Source organism: Emydura macquarii, unplaced genomic scaffold (genome assembly GCF_026122565.2).
Source record: "Emydura macquarii macquarii isolate MOO-44397 ecotype Brisbane River unplaced genomic scaffold, CSIRO-AGI_Emac_v2 contig_2205, whole genome shotgun sequence".
NCBI classification, from domain to species: Eukaryota; Metazoa; Chordata; order Testudines; family Chelidae; genus Emydura; species Emydura macquarii.
In genome coordinates, this window is record NW_027132342.1 from 20,524,534 (window position 1) to 20,537,624 (window position 13,091).

General features: G+C 43.2%; 1 protein-coding gene across 4 annotated transcripts in view; it reads right to left on the minus strand.

Moving 5' to 3' along the window:
- Positions 1 to 13,091, minus strand: part of ATF7IP (activating transcription factor 7 interacting protein) — a 181,281-nt gene that overhangs the window by 101,347 nt on the left and 66,843 nt on the right. The window lies entirely within an intron of this gene.

The following is a 13,091-nucleotide window of genomic DNA, read 5'->3' on the forward strand; positions in this document are numbered from 1 at the left end:
GTCCACTTTAGAATGGAACACTGAAATAACAGTCACATGTATTTTGATGGAACTAATCACCAAACCTTGGAGTCTCAGGTATAATAAATAGTCCAGAATATGCTGAACTGATCAGTGATACCGGCTACAAGTCTGTCACAGAGGACGCGTGGTCACGGAAGTCATGGTTTCTGTGACTTTCCGTGACCTCCATGACTTGCGCAGCTGCAGCAGCCAGTGCAACTGACCTCAGGGATGCCCAATCAGCTGGCCCTGGGGGGGCAGCCCAGGGAACCGCTGGGGCAGCAGCAGCCTTGGAGGAAGCCCCAGAGACCGTCAAAGAGTGGTCCCTCTCAGCCTCAGAACAGCGGGTCCCTGGGGGGCTGCTGGAGCAGGGCCAGTCATGGACCCCAGGCCCACCAGAGCAACGATGCCCCAGGGCCCCCCAGAGCAGCAATGCCCCAGGTGCACCTAAGATTTAGTCAGGGGTATTTATAGTAAAAATCATGGACAGGTCACTGGCTGTGAATTTTTGTTTATTGTCTGTGACCTGAGCATGACTTTTACTAAAAATACCCATGACTAAATCTTAGCCTTACTGATACCCAGTACTGATGATACCAGGTGGAGAAATGCCTCCATTTAGTAAGGTATGTAGCTCCTGTAGAATGCTTTTTACTACTTAGCAGGACCTCTTGAATGTCTTTCGAGCAAGCCTGCTCTCTAATGTCTAGCCATGGAGGATCCATGCAGTTAAGTGATTGTACGCTCGGGGAGGAGTAGGCGATCATGATCTTGGAGATTAGGTCTGAGTCTAGAAGAATGAGCGGGACTGGTCAAAAAGCATAGAGGAGCCTGCCTGCCCACATCACTAAAAAGGCATCTTATGGAACCTGGGCTGTGATCCCGTAGGGAGAACTGCTGACACTTTCTGTTGGATTTAGTTGCAAATATGTCCACTTGGGGAAACCCACAGCCAGAAGGTGTATCTGGCCACATCTGGGCAAAGAGACCACTCATGCTGATCCGTAAATCATCCGCTCAGGTGGTCTGCTAGGTTGTTCTGTACCCCTGGCAGGTAAGATGCTTCTAAATCTACTGAGTTGGCAATTCAGAACTCCCAGTGTAGAGTCGCTTCTTGACAGAGTAGCAAACAGATAGCTCCTCCCTGCTTGTTGAGATAAAACATTGCTGCCGTGTTATGTGTGAGGATTAAAAAGGCTGATTCCCCTGATCTGCAATAGAAATACTTGGCACGTCTGCTTTCAGTTCACTGACACTTAGGTGTAAAGCACCATAGGCCCTGCATTTGTGGAGAACACAGATTGGCTCCCCATCCCAGAGCCAAAGCAATTGTCACTAGCATGAGAGCCGATTGTAGGAAGGCAAACGGAACGCCTACATATACATTGGCTGGATCTGTCCACCAATCTAGGAAGGTGAGGGCATGGCTGGGCACTCTTACCACCATGTCTAACTGATGGTGGATTGGCAAGTAGACTGATGCCAGCCAGACGTGCGGAGTTCCGAGTTGCAGTCTGGTGTATTGAACCATATAGGTTCAAGAGGCCATATGACCCAGAAGTCTCCAACAGTTTTGTGCTATTATGACCAGGCGAGCCTTCAAATCTATAACAATTGATTGAATTGCCTGGAACCTGGACTGCAGAAGAAAGGCTCTGGCTTGAAATGGATCCAGTACAGCACCTATAAACTCTATTCTCTGGACCAGAGAGGAGAGATTTTTCTGTGTTGAATAACAATCCCAGAGCATTGAACTTTGACTGGATGAGGGTAACACTGCTCTGCACTTGGAGTTTGGTCCCGGCCTTTGACAAGCCAGTTGTCTAGGAAGGTGTAAACCTGCACTCCTAATTTTTAGAGGAATGCTACTATTGCCATGATCTTTGTAAAGACCCTAAGAGCTGCTGACAGGCCAAAAGGCAGTACAGAGAACTGGTAATGATTTTGACTTACCAGAAATTGCAGATACTTCCTGTGAGCTTGATTGATTGCCACATGGAAATAGGCATCTTTTAAGCTGAGGGCGGCATATCAATCCCCAAGATCCAGGGAAGGGATAATGGAAACTTGGGTGACCATGCAAAACTTCATCCTTTTTAAGAATTTGTTGAGATGATACAAGTCTAAAATTGTTCTGAGACCTCCCTTTGTTTTTGAGATAAGGAAATACTGGGAATAAAGCCCCTTCCTTCTGAGACCACATGGAACCAGCTCTATGGCTTCCCAAGTGAAGGAACAATTGTAATTTCCTGAATAAGGAATTTGAGCGGTCCATGAAAAGGGACAGAGGTGGAAGCAAACTAGAGTATATCCCTCTTCCACTGTGCTCAAGACCCACTAGTTTTAAGTAATCTGGGACCAAGCACTGCAGAAGTGGGACAGTTGATTGTGAAGGTGAAGGGGTTTGGGTCTGGAGAGATAGAAACTAATATGTCAACCTCAGCTGGCCCATCAAAACACCTGCTTTGCCATTCCTAGGTGTCTTGAGAGGGCTGGAGTCGAAGCCAAAGCAGAAGGAGGGGGAGGCTTATGCCTATAACCCCTGGACCTATTTTTTGATAGATCCTGCTGAGAAGGAGCAGAATATTGGTGTGTCTGCTGTGGCCAATACTGCTTCTTCACTGCGGCAGGTGTGTACAGACCTCAGGACTTCAGAGTGGCTCTAGAGTTCCATCTGGTTCAAGAACGTAAAAGAATTCTCGAATGGCAGGTCCTGAATAGTACTCTGGGCTTCACAGTAAAGACCAGAAGACTACAGGCAGGATGATCTCCACATGGCCACTGCGGAGGCCATGGTTCTAGTTGCCAAGGCTGATGCATCCAGCCCCACTTGCAGTGACATTCTCATAACCTGTCTTCTCTCATTGATCAGGCAAGAGAACTTCTGTCTAGCATTCTCCGGAAGCAGCTTCTTAAAATTTTCCATAAAACCCCACAAATTAAAATCATATTGCCCCAACAGAGCCCATTGGTTAGCAATACACAGCTGCAAAACCCCCTGTTGTGTATATCTTTCTGCCAAATATGTCTAGTCTCTTAGTATCTTTTGATTTGAGGGTAATAGTCTGGTGCCCCTATCGTTCTCTCTCATTAGACATTGTGACAACTAATGAGCCTGGAGGTGGATGAGTTTAAAAGGTACTCAAACCTTTGGGAGAATATACAGTACTTTCTTTCTGCTCTTTTAGAAGTATGAAGCAATGAGGATGGAGTCTGCCCTTAAGCTTTTGGCTCTAATATCACCTCATTAATTGGCAGAGTTACCTTGGTGGGATCCACTGATGATAGCATGTCAACCAGGAGATGTGAGGACTCCCTGACCTTTTTGATCTGTACAGTTAAGTTTGCAGCCACTCTTTTTAACAACTCCTGATAAAAACTTTAAAATCATCAGGAAGTCATGCTGGACAAAATGACCTTGTCTGGAGAGGACGAAGAGGGAGCCAAGACTGGAGGAGGCAGAATCTCTTCTATCAGCTGTTGCTCCAGTTCTGGAACCTCTTCTCTTGATTCTTTGTACCAGGCCCAGTGCTGGATCCTGGGGAAGGAGCCGCTCATTGTGCAGATACAGCCCCTCTAGATGAGAGCTTTGAGTATGCATGATGTGGGAAAGATCTGGAAGCTGGGGAAAGCCCCACAGGTTCCAAAACAGCCACTGATATGTATCAAGGCCACACTGTCCTGGCCACATTCCCATGGCAGGTCCCATTGAAGGTTTACAGTTGTAGGTGGGAAGAGAGAATCTGTGCGGAGTCTGGCAGGTCCTGCTTTGGGGCTGTGATACTAAGATCCCACCTCCAAGTCTAATGACGAGGGTTCCCCTTCCCCTGACCATGGTGGGGTTGGTTCCAGTCAGTGTCAGGAACCAGTGCCAAGAGACTTGTGATGGAGGGAGCAATGCCTCATAGCAGGCTTCCTTTTGGACGGTTCTGAGGGCCCACCTATCCAGGAAGCAGGCAACTGCAATATCAGAGGTTAAATAGCTGGCAGAAGTGCGGAAGGACCAGATTCCTGTAAGGAAGGAGACACTGGCAGTGAGAGACAGACCAGGTTTCTTGCTCCATGGTGGTTGGCACCAAAATGGTCTCTTGTTGCCATGCTGAACAAGCTGATGGCACAGTCTCCAGCACCAGGCTCTATGGTGCTCCTTGTGGAGCCAGAACTGACTGTGTCGACTTAGACATTGATTTGGAGGAGGAATGCTTAGCTTTCAGGTGCACTCTATTTGACTCCTTCTCGACCCTCTGCCCTTCTTAGAGAATGAAGACCTTACCCTGGCCTGTGCCTCTCTGGAAGCTTTGTATTTCTTCCTTGGTAAGAGAGAGGGAAAAATGTGTTGAGATTCTGCTAAAGTTGGATGGGGTGCTTTTCACTGAAGCTGCAGCACTTGGCATTGGGTCAGACTAGGTCAACTCTGACAGTGGCCTAAGCGCCACCTCCATCAGCAGGAATTTCAGCCTAGCTTCACCAGTCCTTTTATATATATAAACATATAAAAACACAGTTAAAACTTACTAACTATCCTAACACCGCTAAAGTCTAGACTAATTAACTAACTAGACACACACATCACTGGGTATAAACTGTTCAGGAAGGACAGGCAGGGGTGAAAGGGTGGAGGAATTGCACTGTATGTAAGAGAGCTCTATGATTGCTCTAAGCTCCAGTATGAAACTGGAGATAAGCCAGTTGAGAGTCTCTGGGTTAAGCTTAGAAGCTAGAATAATAAGGGTGATGTCGTGGTGGGTGTCTGTTATAGACCACCAAACCAGGAGGATGAGGTAAATGAGGCTTTCTTCCGTCAACTAGGGAAAGTTTCCAATTCACAGGACCTGGTTCTCATGGGGGACGTCAATCACCCTGACATCTGCTGGAAGAGCAATACCGCAGAGCACAAACAATCCAGGAAGTTTTTGGATAGTGTTGCAGACAACTTCCTAGTGTAAGTGCTGGAACAACCAACTAGGGGTGGTGCTTCTCTTGACCTGCTGCTCACAAACAGGGAAGATTTGGTAGGGGAAGTAGAAGTGGGTGGCAACCTAGGCAGCAGTGACCATGAGATGGTCAAGTTCAGGATCCTGAAAAAAGAAAGAAAGAAAGAACAGCAGGATATGGACCATGGACTTCAGAGAAGCAGACTGACTCCCTCAGGGAGCTGATGGGCTGGATCTCCTGGGAAGCTAATATGAGGGGGAAAGGAATCCAAGAGAGCTAGCTGTATTTTAAAGAAACCTTATTGAGGGCACAGGAACAAACCATCCCGATGTGCAGAAAGAATAGCAAATATGGTAGGCATCCAGCTTGGCTTAACAAAGAAGTCTTTGGTGAACTTAAACACAAAAAAGAAGCTTACAAGAAGTGGAAGCTTGGTCAGATGACTAGGGAGGATTATAAAAATACTGCTCGAACATGCAGGAATGAAATCAGGAAGGCCAAAGCACAATTGGAGTTGCAGCTAGCAAGGGATGTAAAGGGGAACAAGAAGGGTTTCTATAGGTACATTACCAACAAGAGGAAGATTAGGGAAAATGTGGGCCCCTTACAGAATGGGGGAGGCAACCTAGTGACAGAGGATGTGGAGAAAGCTGAGGTACTCAATACCTTTTTTGCCTCTGTCTTCACAGACAACGTCAGTTCCCAGACTACTGCACTGGGCAGCACAGAATGGGAAGGAGGCAAACATCCCGCAGTGCTGAAGGAACAGGTCCAAGACTATTTAGAAAGATTGGACGTACACAAGTTCATGGGGCCAGATGCAATGCACCCGAGGATGCTGAGGGAGTTGGCTGATGTGATTTCAGAGTCATTAGCTATTATCTTTGAAAGCTCGTGGCAATTGGGGGAGGTCCCTGATGACTGGAAAAAAGCAAATATAGTGTCCATCTTCAAGAAAGGGAGGAAAGAGGATCCAGGGAACTACAGACTACAGCCTCACCTCAATCCCTGGAAAAATCATGGAGCAGGTCCTCAAAGAATCCATTTTAAGGCACTTGGAAGAGAGGAAGGTGATCAGGAACAATCAACATGGATTCACCAAGAGAAAGTCATGCCTGACCAATCTGATTGCTTTCTATGAAGAAGTGACTGGCTTTGTGGATGTGGGGAAAACAGTGGCTGTGATATACCTTGATCTTAGCAAAGTTTTTGATACGGTCTCTCACAGTATTCTTATCAACAAGTTAAAGTAGTATGGGTTGGATGAATGGACTATAAAATGGATAGAGAACTGGCTAGAGCATAGGGCTCAACGAGTAGTGATCAATGGCTCCATGTCTAGCTGGCAGCTGGTCACAAGCGGAGTGCCCCAGGGGTCGGTCCTGGGGCCGGTTTTGTTCAACATCTTCATTAATGATCTGGAGGATCGGGTAGATTGCACCCTCAGCAAGTTTGCGGATGACACTAAGCTAGGGGGAGTGGTAGATATCCTGGAAGGTAGGGATAGGATACAGAAGGACCTAAACAAACTGGAGGATTGGGCCAAAAGAAATCTAATGAGGTTCAACAAGGACAAGTGTAGAGTTCTGCACTTAGGACGGAAGAATCCCATGCACAGCTACAGACTGGGGACTGACGAGCTAGGCAGCAGTTCTGCAGAAAAGGATCTGGGGGTAACAGTGGATAAGAAGCTGGATATGAGTCAGCAGTGTGCCCTGGTTGCCAAGAAGGCTAATAGCATATTGGGCTGCATTAACAGGAGCACTGCCAGCAGATCGCGGGAAGTGATTATTTCCCTCTATTCGGCATTGGTGAGGCCGCATTTGGAGTATTGTGTCCAGTTTTGGGCCCCCCACTACAAAAAGGATGTGGAGAAGTTGGAGAGAGTCCAGTGGAGGGCAACAAAAATGATTAGGGGGCTGGAGCACAAGCCTTATCAGGAGAGGCTGAGGGAACGAGGCTTGTTTAGTCTGCAGAAGAAAAGAATGAGGGGGGATTTGATAGCAGCCTTTAACTACCTAAAAGGGGGTTCCAGGGAGGAGGGAACGAGGCTGTTCTCAGTGGTGGCAGATGACAGAATAAGGAGCAACGGTCTCAAGTTGCAGTGGGGGAGGTCTAGGTTGGACATTAGGAAAAAGTTTTTCACTAGGAGGGTGGTGAAGCACTGGAATGGGTTACCTAGGCAGGTGGTGGAATCTCCATCTTTGAAGGTTTTTAAGCTGCGGCTTGACAAAGCCCTGGCTGGAATTATTTAGCTGAGGTTAGTCCTGGTTAGTCCTGCTTTGAGCAGGCGGTTGGACTGAATGACCTCCTGAGGTCCCTTCCAACTCTATGATTCTATGATCACCCTGGTCAAAAAGGCTGAGAAAAGGAGCTGTTCTGGAACAGAGCAGAGTTCAAATGACCACTGTGGGAGGTAAAAAAACAAATGAGGCAGGTTGGGGTGGCTCTGCCCTTTATATCTGCACACAGTGGTGAGCGATCACAGTGGGAGCTTGAGCTGCCCAGTGCGTACTGCTGAGGTAAAACTTTCCAACTGCTGTGCACTAGGCGTATTGACACCAAAAGCGGAATGCACATATGCAATGACTCAAAAAACAAACCCAAACATCTAAACAACAAAACGTTTACAATTTAATGTTAAAAATCCCTCCTTTTATACAACTTTATCTCTTTAGATTATGAAATTTGTATATTTGGGCCTCATTACTAGAACCTGGTAATACTTTTCTATTATGTGTGTAAAAATATGGACTAACATTGCACTGATAAATCTGTATTTGACATAAAAGCTTAACTTTTAACAAAGCACTTTCCTCCAAATTATTTTGGCTATGATGTATCACTTAGTAAGAATAACCTATTATAGCATACAAGAAATTACATATTTACAACCACCCATTCCCTCTACCAGCCACACTACAAAAATTAGAAAAAACTCTCTCTTCCTGTCATTCCACCAGTTGATTATTGAGGCAAATAATTAAGAAAAATACTGACTACATGCTAGATTTAAAAATCAATTTCTAAACTCACCATATACCATCTGACAAATCAAGTCAAGTCCAGCAATGCTAAAATGTTCAATATATTTTTGCAAATGGAAAAAGTGTGCCAATAAAAATATAACTGTCTTGTTATACTGATTGCCATTAAGTTCCTTCTTACAGGCAAATCACTGCCCCTTCATGAGCCTCATTTCCTAATCTGTAAAATAGGGATAAGTATATTGACTTCCTTTGCAAAGCAGTTTGAGATCTGCTGATGAAATGCACTATATAAAATTTAGGTATTACTATAATAAGATAATTTTACACCAGTTGCGGAACTGACCACCCCTTGTTTTCTGTTGGGGTTTTTTTTGCACTCTGGTAGCTGTGGAGAGAAATCATCACAGTATGTAACTGGAAAAGCAGATGATTTTATTTTCGGGGGAAATGAAGCAATAGGCTTTGTTGATGGTACTGGTGAAATCTGATCGACCATTTCATAAAAAAACACTGAATGCAGTATTGTTCTGGGGTTTGTTCATGCAAAATGCCAGTTTACCTAATTTCTGAATGTGCTGAAAGATTTACAAATTAAGGGGAAAAAGATGGGGCAGAGGGTGAGGCGCCAGCTATCAGAACTCAGTAAATAGGTTTGGAGGGGGAGAGGAGAGAGGTTGCGTCCTTTCGCCACATGGGTGGAAGGGCTCAGCACCTCGCTTTGGGTGTTGCAAACTTTGGGGTTGCAATGCTGCTCAAGTTTGGCCCTGCCCCGCTGATGGGGAGGCCAGTTGGGTCAAACCTGAGCAGCACTGAGAGCTTGCACCACCTGGAGCAGGGAGGTGAGCTCAGCCAGCCCCATGGGAGCTGCCATGCAGTCCTCTGAAACATTCTGAAAACCCAATTTTGGGTCACAACCCACAGGTTGAGAAACTCTGTACTGGGTCCCCACTTTGAAAATCTCATCCTTTGTGCATGGGAAAATTATATGCTTCTAATTTAGAACAAACAAATACTTGAGTTTCTTTACGAGCCCATAAAGGTTGGAATGGAAAGGACCAACTTAAAATTCTGTTCCTGAACCAGGAGTGCAATGATTTAAATACCTGTGACTGATCTAAATAGTTGATCAGTGATTTAACTTGTTTATTAAAAAGGTGATCAGGAACAGTCAACATGGATTCACTAAGGGAAAGTCATGCCTGACCAACCTGATTGCTTTCTATGATGAGGTGACTGGCTCTGTGGATGTAGGGAAGGCGGTGGATGTGATATACCTTGACTTTAGCAAAGCTTTTGATACTGTCTCACACAGTATTCTTATCAGCAAGTTAAAGAAGTATGGGTTGGATGAATGGACTATAAAATGGATAGAGAACTGGCTAGAGCATAGGGCTCAACGAGTAGTGATCAATGGCTCCATGTCTAGCTGGCAACCGGTCACAAGCGGAGTGCCCCAGGGGTTGGTCCTGGGGCCGGTTTTGTTCAACATCTTTATTAATGATCTGGAGGATGGGGTAGATTGCACCCTCAGCAAGTTTGCGGACGACACTAAGCTGGGGGGAGTGGTAGATACCCTGGAGGGTAGGGATAGGATACAGAAGGACCTAAACAAACTGGAGGATTGGGCCAAAAGAAATCTAATGAGGTTCAACAAGGACAAGTGCAGAGTCCTCCACTTAGGAAGGAAGAATCCCATGCACAGCTACAGACTGGGGACCGACGAGCTGGGCAGCAGCTCTGCAGAAAAGGACCTGGGGGTAACGGTGGATAAAAAGCTGGATATGAGTCAGCAGTGTGCCCTGGTTGTCAAGAAGGCTAATGGCATATTGGGCTGCATTAGGAGGGGCATTGCCAGCAGGTCACGGGAAGTGATTATTCCCCTCTATTCGGCATTGGTGAGGCCGCATTTAGAATATTGTGTCCAGTTTTGGGCCCCCCACTACAAAAAGGATGTGGACAAGTTGGAGAGAGTGCAGCAGAGGGCAACCAAAATGATTAGGGGGCTGGAGCACAGGACTTATGAGGAGAGGCTGAGGGAACTGGGCTTGTTTAGTCTGCAAAAGAGAAGAGTGAGGGGGATTTGATAGCGGCCTTTAACTACCTGAAAGGGGGTTCCAGGGAGGATGGGGCTAGGCTGTTCTCGGTGGTGGCAGATGACCGAACAAGGAGCAACGGTCTCAAGTTGCAGGGCGGGAGGTCTAAGTTGGACATTAGGAAAAAGTTTTTTACTAGGAGGGTGGTGAAGCACTGGAATGGGTTACCTAGGGAGGTGGTGGAATCTCCATCCTTAGAGGTTTTTAAGGTGAGGCTTGACAAAGCCCTGGTTGGGATGATATAGCTGAGGTTAGTCCTGCTTTGAGCAGGGGGTTGGACTAGATGACCTCCTGAGGTCCCTTCCAACTCTAATATTCTATGATTCTATTTATTTAAGCAGGCTGAATCTTTGTAAAACTAATTTGAAAATTTGTATCAATGCAACATTAGATTATAAATTTATAATGGACAAAATTATAAAAGGTGGGTTTTTAAGTGCCATCACTAACAAGATCTTATTTGAATTTTACAAAACTGCAAGAGGCAAAAAACCAAAACATTGAGAACTAACGCCCTATCCTGCAAACACTTAAGAAAGTACATAACTTTACTCTCATAAATACACTGCCATCAATGGGACTACTCGTGCTTAAAGTTAACCAGGTGCACAAGGTTTGCAGCATCAGCAGCTCAAATTGCATTTCTGTTAAAAAAATTCTTAGGGCATAAAATCTCTATCACTTCAAAACAATACTGCTTCTCTCTGTTAACAATGAAAAGTTACATAGACTTTCAATACATTAACTAAGTTAATATACACAAGTCAGCATTTTTGAAAAAGAAGACCCTGAAGTTAGGCTCCTAACCCCATATTTTAGGCACCTAAGGATGCTATTTCAAAAGCACCTAAGTACCTTACCTACATATAAATAAACTTATATATGCCTCATTACCATAATATCCAACCACCTCAATCTTTTTAATGTATTTAATATTCTGAGGCAGGAAAGTATTATTTCACAGAGATTGTGAGGCACCAGAGAGGCAAAGTGACTTGCCCAAGATCTAAGAAGTATGTGGCAGAGCGAGAAGTCCAAGGCTTCCTTTTCTAAATGATGTAGGACCACAAATCCCTTGGCTTCAAGCTGCAGACCTTAATGGAGAAGTACAGCCTGGTCAATGCATTTCAGCTTTCTTGACTTGTGGAGGCTCAGACGGGAATGTAGTGTTGGTTACAAGGGCTATTTGTTTATCAATTTAGTGTTTGAGTCTGTGTTGTTCTCACAGAAGAATGTTAGACACAAGACTTGCCTTTTTTTTTTAGCCTAGATGAGCAATTAAAGTGTGAAATTTCTTATTAAAAAAAACTGTGTAAATCTGAAATTCCAGTGACTAGGAAATTAATTAAAGAATAAAGTATAAAACATTACTTCAGCAATTTAAGACTATTAAATGGGAAGTAAAGAAGTAACAGCATGTAAATAACAAAATATAATTTAAATTGTTAAAAAAAAAATCAATAATGTTTTTAAATCATGATTTTTATCCATTCTGCTAAAAAACACTCAAAAGATCAGTTATGTTGCAAGCCTTCAGGTATGCTTGGGGGAAGAAGAAAAAAAAAAAAAAGAGACTGTGGTACTGTAATTGGAAACTGCTTATGGAAATAAGTGAGCTTTTCTCATTAACTCATGTAAAGCTGCAATGCTGTCTGCCTGGAATGCCACATTTTGTAATTTAACCAATCTGGATTCTCCCAGTAAAAATCAAGGTAGGTTCCAAGCCTAAAACCATTAAATATTATATTCTGTAATAATAAAAGGAAACTTCTTGAAAGAAAATACAATAAAAAGTATGTTTTTCCCCTCCCCCAATTGTTTTCTGTTCATGCTTACATTATTTTGAGACACTCCTTTCCTTATTATTTTTACTTTTTTCTACCTACCAAACTGGTTCTCATATGTGAGTGACCATTTAATGCTTAGACAGCACTCTGACAGGCAAAATAGAAATACATGAGAAACTTGCTGTGTTTAACCTTTTAAAACTGCATCCCATGTTTACACCAGGATCAATAGGTCAAAGAATATCTGTATTTGATTAACTGCTGCTGCACCGCCAGCAGGGGGAGCAAGCACTCAAATTGTTATGATACCCAAAAAAAAGTTGCTTTGAAATTTATTATTGCTCAAAGCAAGTAGTTTCATACTACTGGAGATGTTCATCTCACCCTATTTGTATAATGTGGAATATAAATGTCATTGTTTATCGTGCTTATAGCAGCCCTACATTAAAAAATGTTAACAAGGAGATGCGTCTTGGAATAAAAATGTCCTTTATAGCTTTAATTTAAATAATGGAATAATTCCAGGTTTGGCTAATCTCTCTTAGGAATTAATTAGAGAGTCTGAGAAGATAACAGAAGACCTTCCCACTAACTTGTTAAATGTAATGTGAAGACTGCAAGGGTCCTTTATATATGAACTAGTAAAAGAAAAGAAGTCATTTAAATTTATAATCACTAAGACCACAATGCAATAGAATTATATAATAGATATTTATTTTGTGAACCTTTGATCAGAAGTAAGCCTTTAGAAGTTTGCAACCACTTACAGTAATTTACAAAATAAGTAAAATATATCTTAATAAACTCACAAAATTTCAGCTACAGTGTATACAGGAAGACAGTGTATCTCTATTTTCAGGTGCCTCACTTTTGTAATTATAAACACACAATTGAAAAGCAAAGCACGTAAATCAGAGATATTACCAATTTGTTTTGCTACATATTCCTTAGTTATCTAAATAATTAAGAAAAAGTAATGTTCGTTAACATAATATTTACTATGTTATGCACAAAGAGGAAAGGTACTTGACTATTTTGCTTTTTTACAATGCTACTGTACTTTGACAACCAGCCACAGCAGAATGTAAATTATTTTTTCTTTTCTTTTTCTAAAACAAAAATGCATCCTCCAATAACTTTTTTTCATAATAAACTATTTTTGAACAGAGTTTACTTTGTGTCCAAGAATATATTGTCTGAAAACCTTCCCAAAACCAAAACTTGAAATACAATTTTAAAATTAATCTAAAAAAAGCTCTCTTATAAAAATCTATCATTAGGTG